Raw genomic sequence first — 9079 nt, forward strand, 5'->3', positions numbered from 1 at the left:
CCGTGCTCTGCTAGCAAAGTCCTTTCCTCCACTAGTTCTCGCCTCCTGGACTGCTACTCAGTCTCTAAGACCTCACTGAACTTCATCCCCTACAGGGAGAATTTTCAGGGAGTTCCCCCATGGGGCAGTTTTGTCCATCAGGGGATGTCAGCAGCATCTAGAGACACTTTTTCATTGTCATGACTTTGGGGAGGGGCTAGTGGCGTCTACTGGATAGAGGTCAGGGATGGTGCCAGACATCCTAGAAGTGAGTAGGGCAGTCTCCACCGCCAAAAACAAACAAACAAACAAACAGAAAACCAAAAACCCAAAAAACAAAACAAACACTAAACAAAACTCTGTTCCAAATGTTAATAGTGTTCAGGTTGACAAACCCTTTGCTAGACTAATGGCCCTCAGTCTGTGGCCCCAAGGTACCCGAGTGCACGCTCCCATCATGATACATGCACAGCTGTGGTAGCATATTACTGATGAGTTACTAGTTAATGATTCTGTCACCTTCCTACTCTGTGATGAGCTTCCAGAGAGCAAGGACTAAGTGAGCACGACACTCAGTAGCTGCTCAGTAATGGTGAAAAACCACAATTCCCTTACATGTGACGTAGCCTTTGGATGGAGGGTAGATCAATATAGCCCTATTAGGCCTTTTAATAGAGATATTACTCTTATTTGGCACATAACTAGGATGATGAGATAATTAATTTAAGCCCAGAATATGCTTAAGAATAAAAAACAATTGCTATTGTTATTATTAACAAATATAAGCTGAAATTTCCACGGGTTGCTAGGACGCGCAGTCATTCTATGTGCAACTCTTACAAGTTGCATCGTCTGGTTCCTTTCCATATATGTTAAACTCGAAGCAAGTTAGAAGAGGGTAAGGAAAGGCATCCCGAGGACAGAGAGAAGGGACACTGCCCACAAGTGAAGAGACAGAAGTGTCCCTAAAATAAGACATGTTCAGAAACACAAAGCACCTTACGGTGGTCTGCCAGAGACAACAGGTATCCAACTAGCGGAAAGCCCTGTGTGAAAATCAGGGTACGACAGCAAGCACAAGGGTTAATTTCCATAATGATGAGCTTTAAAAAACTCGTACGGAGCAGATCAGTTTAGTAAATGTGCGTAGAGAGCTAAACATCATGCAGTATATTTTACAAAGAATTTTCCCTCCAAATATTAAAACGTTTAAAATTTCAAGGGGGCAAACCCTTAATTCTCTGCCTACCTCCAGAGTTTATGGAGAGCGACTCGTCAAGAATTCCAGAGGACTGACGTCGTAATTATCTGTATGTTTATAGAGACAGTGCAATTCAGCCGACAGAAATACAGGTAACACGGACGCTGTTCCAGAAGATCAAGTCGAGGGCTCAGGATCCTAGAGGGGGATTCTGCCTGGCTGGAACCAGAGGCTTGAGGAACGAGATGATCCTCTGGGGCGGTTCTTTTGAACACAGTGCAACAAGTCATCAACGAAGACCTTTTTTCTTTTTCTTTTTTCTTTCTTAAAAATAATTTAAAAAAATTTTTAAAGATTTTATTTGACAGAGAGAGAGATCACAAGTAGGCAGAGAGGCAGGCAGAGAGAGAGGGGAAAGCAGGCTCCCCCCTGAGCAGAGAGCCCAGTGCGAGTCCTGATCCCAGGACACTGGGATCATGACCCGAGCTGAAGGCAGAGGCTTTAACCCACTGAGCCACCCAGGCGCCCATTTAAAACATTTTTAAATTATATTTTTTATTATTAACATTTAAAAACACATACAACAGTAGAGAGCAAGGGATAATGAACAAACATGTAGCCCTCGCCCAGCCTCAACAAAGACTGACAGGTGAGCAGTCTGGTTTCTTTTTCTTTTCTTTTTAAGTTATGAACTTTTTTTTTTTTTTAAAGATTGTATTTATTTGTTTGTGTGTGTTAGAGAGAGAGAGAGAAAGAGATTACAAGCAGGGGGAGCAGCAGGCAGAGGGAGAAGCAGGCTCCCCACGAGCAGGGAGTCCAATGCAGGGCTCGATCCCAGGAGTCTGGGATCATGACCTGAGCTGAAGGCAGACGCTGAACTGACTGAACCACCCCGGGCGTCCCGAACAGTCTTGTTTCTCAACACACTATGCTTGATTCCAAAAATTATTTAAAGGCAAATCTGAGCTGTCATATGATTTCATCTGTAAGGTATCTGTAAGAGATCATTTTTAAATAACCAATTATCACATTTAAATGACCACATTTAAAATAAAATTATCGCATTTATTTTTATTTTTTTTTTTAAATTATCGCATTTAAAATTAATGACTCCTTAGTATCATTTAGTACTGAGTCAGTGTTCAGACTTAGACTGACTTTCAAATATCTTTTCAGAGTGGGTAGATTTGAATCAGGATTCAAAGAAGTTCTACAAAGTGATTCTTTTTAAAATAACAGCTTTGAGATATAATTCACATAACACACAATGATGTAAAAATACATCATTCACTAGTTTTGCAACCATCACAACTATCTAATTCCAGAATATCTGTCCCCCCGCCAAAACCCACACCAGTTAGCAGTCATCCCTCCTTCCCCTGATCTCTCAGCCAGTGGCAACCGCCGATCTACTCTGTCTTTATGGATTTGCCTGTGCTGGGTATTTCATATAAATGGAATCAGAGAGTATGTGGTTTGTGCGTGAATGTGTGTGTGCATGTGTTTTGCTTCTTTCACTTTCCATAATGTTTTCAAGGTTCATGCATGTTGTGTGTATCAGGATTTCATTCCTTTTTATTGCCAAATTATATTCAATTTATGAATATACCACGTTTTATTTATTTACTAAATTTTAGCCTTAAAAAAAAAAGATTTTTATTTATGCATATGAGACAGAAAGCAACCCAAGAGCAGGGTAGAGAGGCAGAGGGAGAGGGAGAAGCAGACTCCACACTGAGCAGAGAGAGAGCCTGATGCAGAGCTCGCTCGATCCCAGGACCCAAAGATCATGACCTGAGCTGAAGGCAGACACTTAGCTCATATAGGTGATGATTTTTGTTAGTTTTTAGATTAGTTGTATTTAAAAAACCTAATCCAATATGTATATAGTTCTAACCTAACCCCTTTCTCAGAGCAAAGGAACATATGTACTCTCTTCTGTATTTTGCTCTTTTCTCATTCAATAGTATATGCTGGAGATGACTCTATAGAAATATATAGTGAACCACTTATCATTCCTTTGCATAGTTGTATAATACTTCACTGTGTGTCCAATCAGTTCCCTGTTGATACACACGTGAGTTATTATAGACGGTGCCACAATGAATAGCTATGATATATTTGGTCTTTGCCCTGATACCTGGCACAGAACTCCTAAAACACTTGTAATCTCCTGACCAGTAAGGGTGATGGGAGCATCTTTTTTTCTAGTATTTGGTCTTTGTCCCAGGTTCTTGAAACAAGAGCTGCTAAAACCCTTAAAAGATCCTTAGCAATAGGGGTGAGAGTATCTTTTGTTATTCATAATAAACCCCTTTCAGCCACATCTGAGTTTATGCTACTGAGGTGACTGTTGATGGGCCCTTAGAGAGCTTCAAGATGGCAGCTCTTTGTCAGAGGAGCCAAGCATGTGATGTGAGGGTTGAAACTTTCTGCCCCATCTCCCAAACTTGGGAGAGAGACTGGAGATAGAGTCATTCACCAGTGGCCAATGACTTAGTCTTGTGTACTTAATGGAATCTTGATTAAAAAAAAAAAAACCCTAATAATGGTGCTCAGGGAGCTTCTGGGTTGGTGAATGCAACCATGTGCTAGAAGGGTAATGCAATCCAACTCCACAGGGATTGAAGCCCCTGGGCCTGGGGACTCTTCCAGAGCTCCCCGTGTGCCTTTTCATCTGGCTAGTCATCTGTATCATTTATAATGTCCTTTACAATAAACTAGGAATAGTAAGTAAAGTGTTTCTCTGCATTCTGTAGGCTGTTGTAGAGAATTATTGAACTGGAGGAGGGGGTTCTGGGAATCCATGGCTTATAGCTGGTCAGTCAGAAGTACAGGTGCCTGCAGCTTGTGATTGGCGTCCGAAGTGGGGACAGTGTTGGGGGACAGAGTCCTCAACCTGTGGGGTTGGGGCTACCTCCAGGTGGTTAGGGGCAGAATTGAATTGAATTGTCAGACACCCAGCTAGCTTCCAGAGAGTTGGAAAACTGGTTGGTGTGGAGGGAAAGAGCCAACATTTATTGTCTGAAGTCTTGCGAGTAAAAAACAATCTGTAAAAGCCCTGTACGTATGTCAAATTGTGATTTTGTTGTTTACCTTTGGGTTTGATTTCTAAAAGTAGGATTGTTGGATTGAGAAGTTAGCGCTCATGTAATTTTGCTACATGTTGACCAATTCCCCTTCCTAGAGGCTGTATTAATTCACATCCCAACTAGCAACACATGAGAGCACTTGCTTCCCTACAACCTGGCCAACAGAGCATGCTGTGAAATGTTTGAATTTTTGCCAGTACAATAGAGAAGAAATAATATTTCAGTGTTGTTTTAATTTTGCATTTTCCTCATGTAAGTGTCATTTTATATGTTTAAGAACAATTTGCCTTTTTTGTGGAATGGTTTTTTTTCTTAATTTCTCTTTCTTTTTTTAATTGAGTATAATTAACATAGGGTTCTATCAGTTTCAGGTGTACAATATAGTGATTCCACAATTTTCTTTTTATTTCCCTAAATCTAACTCTTTCTGGTATAATTTGCAAATATTCTTTCCCAGTTTACGTCATTTGTTGTTTACATTTTTTGGGGGGGGACCACAAAAAGGCATTATGTAGCCAAATTTATGTAGTCAAATTTATCATCTTTTATCCCCCCCCTTACTTCTGAATTTTGAGTAATTTTGAGGGAACTTTCTCCCACTTGGAGGTATAGAACAATCAGCCCATGTTTGTTTTCTTTTAGTATTTCTATGGTTTCATTTTGTACATTTCAGTCTTGCATCTGTTTGGGTTTTATTTCTGGTTTATGATGTGAGCAATACTTCTGATTTTACCTTTTTTCTGCATGGATGCCAGTTAGTAAAATGTTTATCTTTTTCTACTGATATGAGATACTGTCTTAATTGCATGTGACATTTTTATTTGATAGTCAGTATTCAAACCTATTCCTATAATTGCTACTGATTTATGATGAGATGAGGTGGCCATGTTCACCAACAGTCTTCAGTGTTACTAGGTCATTCTGTGAGTCTGCAATAGTAGTCCCTTGGTGCTCTGTTAGCTTTAAAGTTAAAATTCTGCATGTTGAGCTATGGGGGCGCTCTCAGGAAAGAAACCCAGACTCTGTGGTCTCCACACCATTGTCTCAAACTAGTATAGAGAGAAAACAATCTCAGGTAGAATAGAAAAATTCTAACATTTGTTACATACTTATTACGTATCTAATACTGGTCTAGACACTTTGTATTATTTCTTCTCAATCCTTACACTGATCCTGTGCGAGGATAATTGTTGTCCTCACTTTACAGAAAAGGAAATCAAAGATACAAGAGATTAATAATGACCAAAATCAAGCTACCACAGCTTAGGAATAAGGAATTGGAGGAAGCAAAAAAGAGCATTTCTCTCATTTTAAAGAGAAATATTTGTTCTATGTTTCTCTCCAGTAAAGGGAACAATTCAATTTAAAAATCTGATCTGGATAACTGAGGCTTAGTCTCCCTTAAACCACATAGGAAAACACAGGATTTAGTATTTTTCTAAGACACAGTTTTTATTTCACAAATTGGGACCCAATTCAAAAGAGGTGTCCTTTTTCTTTTTCTTTTTTTTTTTAATTAAGATTTTGTTTATTTATTTGAGAGAGAGCACACAAGTGAAGGGGAGGGGAGGGGCAGACGGAGAGGGAGAAATAGAGTCTCTGCTGGGTAGGGAGCCCAATGCGGGGCTCGATCCCAGACCCCAAGATCACTACCTAAACCGAAGACAGACTCTTAACCAACTGAGCCATGCCGGAGCCCTGAGGTGTATCCTGTCTTCATGAAAAATTGTGACCTGTTGTTTCATGGGTTTGCAGAAGACCTGGCAGAATTATTTTCAAAAGTCTGCACAGGGTACGCTCACAAAGTTAGCCCTCTACATTTAGGCAAGATCTCTCTCCCCCTTTCCCCTTTTTAGATCAACTCTGAGACATCTGGGGGAGAATATAAGTTTCTGCTACCTTACTTTTCGTTTGCCTCTATCTGAAAATCAGATGTAGAGCAGAAAAGGTAGGGGAACATTAACATATTCAGCAGGTCTCGAGTAATGACCTGTGATGACAAATTTGCTCACGAAAGCATCACAGGAAGGAAGAGGGCTCTCTCAGAAGGTGTAACACTGTAAAAATAGAACTACCTCTCATCTAGATCAAAACCCCGTCATAAATACAGCAAATTACCATGACCTCAACCAGGGGAAGTAGCAGGACATTATGTTGTTAGGCAATATTAGTGGATTCATGAATGACTGGCAGTTCAAACCATCTTTTTCATCTGCAGGGACCCTCACCACTCGGTCTGTTGGGTCGTATAATTTTTGCTCTCTATTATGTTTATCTAATGGTACATGGTACAAATGATGCCTGGAGCCAGAAAATTGGGTCTGAGTTGTTGTTGTTTTTAAATCATTTCTGAGAAAGTAATATAAGCATCCTTTGACTTAGTTCCCCAAAAGTAAGATTAAGAAGGATCATTAAATGGAAATTTCTCTGTTCCTTAGCTCCATCTTCCAATGAACAAGAAGATGTGAGGATGAAATGCTCTCTTGGGGATTAAAATTATAAGGAGAGAAGCAGAAACCTGTTTTGGTCTTCTTAGGTGCCAAGATATCAAGTTTCTAATCCCCATTATCTTACTAATTAGTTATGTGGCTTTTGATGGCCCATGGAAACCTTTCTGGGTCTCGGTTCCCGCATCTATAATACAGAAGAATTGCTCTAGATCAGTGGTTCCCAAGTTGCGCTTGTTAGGACACTAAGGTTTCATAAAACAACTGTTTCAGAGTTCAAAAGATGCTCCATTTTGGAGCTGAGTGTAATTTAACATCAAGTTCACCTGGTTTAAATAACAATGTAGTTTAACAAGAAGTTCTGAATATTTATCAGCTGAACAAAATCATCAGAGATCACATGTCATTTTGTTCCTCTTCTGTTCGCTTCTGACCATGTTGGCTCAGATTCCTTGATGGGCTTACAAGGGCCATAGCAGTTCCAAGCATCTCTCACAGTTATGACAACATTTTAGGGGAAGGAAGATGATTTCATTCTGAATATCTCTTTTTATCACTAAGAAACATCTTTCTTGGGGCTCCTGGGTGGCTTAGTGGGTTCAGCCTCTGCCCTGGGCTCAGGTCATGATCCCAGGGTCCTGGGATTGAGCCCCGCATCAGGCTCTCTCTGCTCAGCAGGGAGCTTGCTTCCTTCTCTCTCTCTGCCTGCCTCCCTGCCTACTTGTGATCTCTCTCTCTGTCAGATAAATAAAATCTTTAAAAAATAAAAAAGAAACCTCTTTCTTGGGGTGCTCGGGTGGCTCAGTCAGTTAAGAGTCTGACTCTTGATTTCAGCTTGGGTCACGATCTCAAGAGTCCTGAGATGAAGGCCCATGCTGGGTTCTGCACTGAGTGTGAAGCCTGCTAAGATTCTCTCTCTCTGTCTCCCTCTCCACCCCCCACTCATGTACACATACACATGTGCTTTCTTCCTCACTCTCTCTTTAAAAAAAAAAAAAGAAAAACATTTTTCCCAGAACCCCTCTGCGAACTTCTGCTTATGTCCCCCAAATTTAACGTATGCAGCATACACTGACCTCTAACAAGGGGAATGGGACCATGACAAGTTCAGACCAACCATGATTTCTCTTTTTGGTAGGAGATGAGTTCCACCTACCCTAAAAGCACAGGACTGCATTGTATGGGGTGGATACTGGAACAGAATCACAGATCCATTAGTAAGGAGGAAGACAGGGGCTAATGGTCACTGGGGGGCGGGCAAGCATTATGAATTGCTCTAGGTGGTTGAGTCTGAGCTTTGCTGGGTTAGATAAAACAAGAGATTCCTTTATAAGAAGACTTGTCAGAGCCCTGGCTATGCTAATGCGTATCACCTCTATGGGGAGATGAAATGTTCAGCATTTTTCAAACTTATTTGAGCCCAGAAAGCTTTCATTTTCCTGTCTTCCCTCTGCTCTTTGCCAGATTTAAATTGAGCATATTATTCCCAATTCAGCTTTAACGAGAATACATCTGCTTCAGCTATGTTTTGAAAAATTTTGGTTTATGCTTTAGCAAGGCACCCTTACCCACTGGAATCACTCGAGAAGCTTTAAAAAAAAATGCAGATCCCAAACTCCATCTTTAGGTGTGCTGAGACCAATCTTTGGGGACAAACTCGGGAATCCCAGTTTTATGAAGTCCTCTCAGGCGAGCCTGACGATTGGCGAAGCCCGCGTTCTGCTTTGCGTGATGCTGTAACATTGGGACCTCGGTTCGGCTTCTTGCGCAAAAGACACCCGAGCAAAGGAAGCATTTGCAGGAAGCATCCTTGGGAAGGATTGTCTGCAAATGCTGACTTAGAGTAGCATGGTGCTCTCTAGCATTTAAGCAGCCATGACGAGCACCATCTCTGAAGTGAAGCTCTTCTTCTCTCTGGACCGTTTTCAGAATACCAGTGGCTTGGTGCATGCTTTCTGCTGCAAAGCTGCTGGGAAACTGTATAAATGGCATGCCTGATCTTGATGTCAGGTTAAAACTGTTAGAAATCAGGACCTTCCCCTAACTCTCTTCTCATAACTCCTCACTTTCCTCTCTTCTGGAACAATTCAGCCCCAAAGCCGTTGGCTAGGGGATAGCCAAGTAAGGGTCCACGGTGGTGCGGGTGGGGAAGCTGTGGGGGCTGAGAGAGGGGTGTCTGAGCCTGGTGAACAGGTGGTGCTGCTAGGAGGGCTGCCCAGCGTGGGTGTCTGAGCCTGAGTGGGTGGGGAGAGGAGCCACGTAGCCGTGTGTGACTGGGGCTTCCATATGGTGCGGTGACCTGGTGTGTGGGGTCAGAGCCCAAGCTTGGTGAGAAAAGCATCCCCCTGCTGGGATGGGGG

The sequence above is a fragment of the Meles meles genome, chromosome 8 (genome assembly GCF_922984935.1).
Source record: "Meles meles chromosome 8, mMelMel3.1 paternal haplotype, whole genome shotgun sequence".
Classification (NCBI taxonomy): Eukaryota; Metazoa; Chordata; class Mammalia; order Carnivora; family Mustelidae; genus Meles; species Meles meles.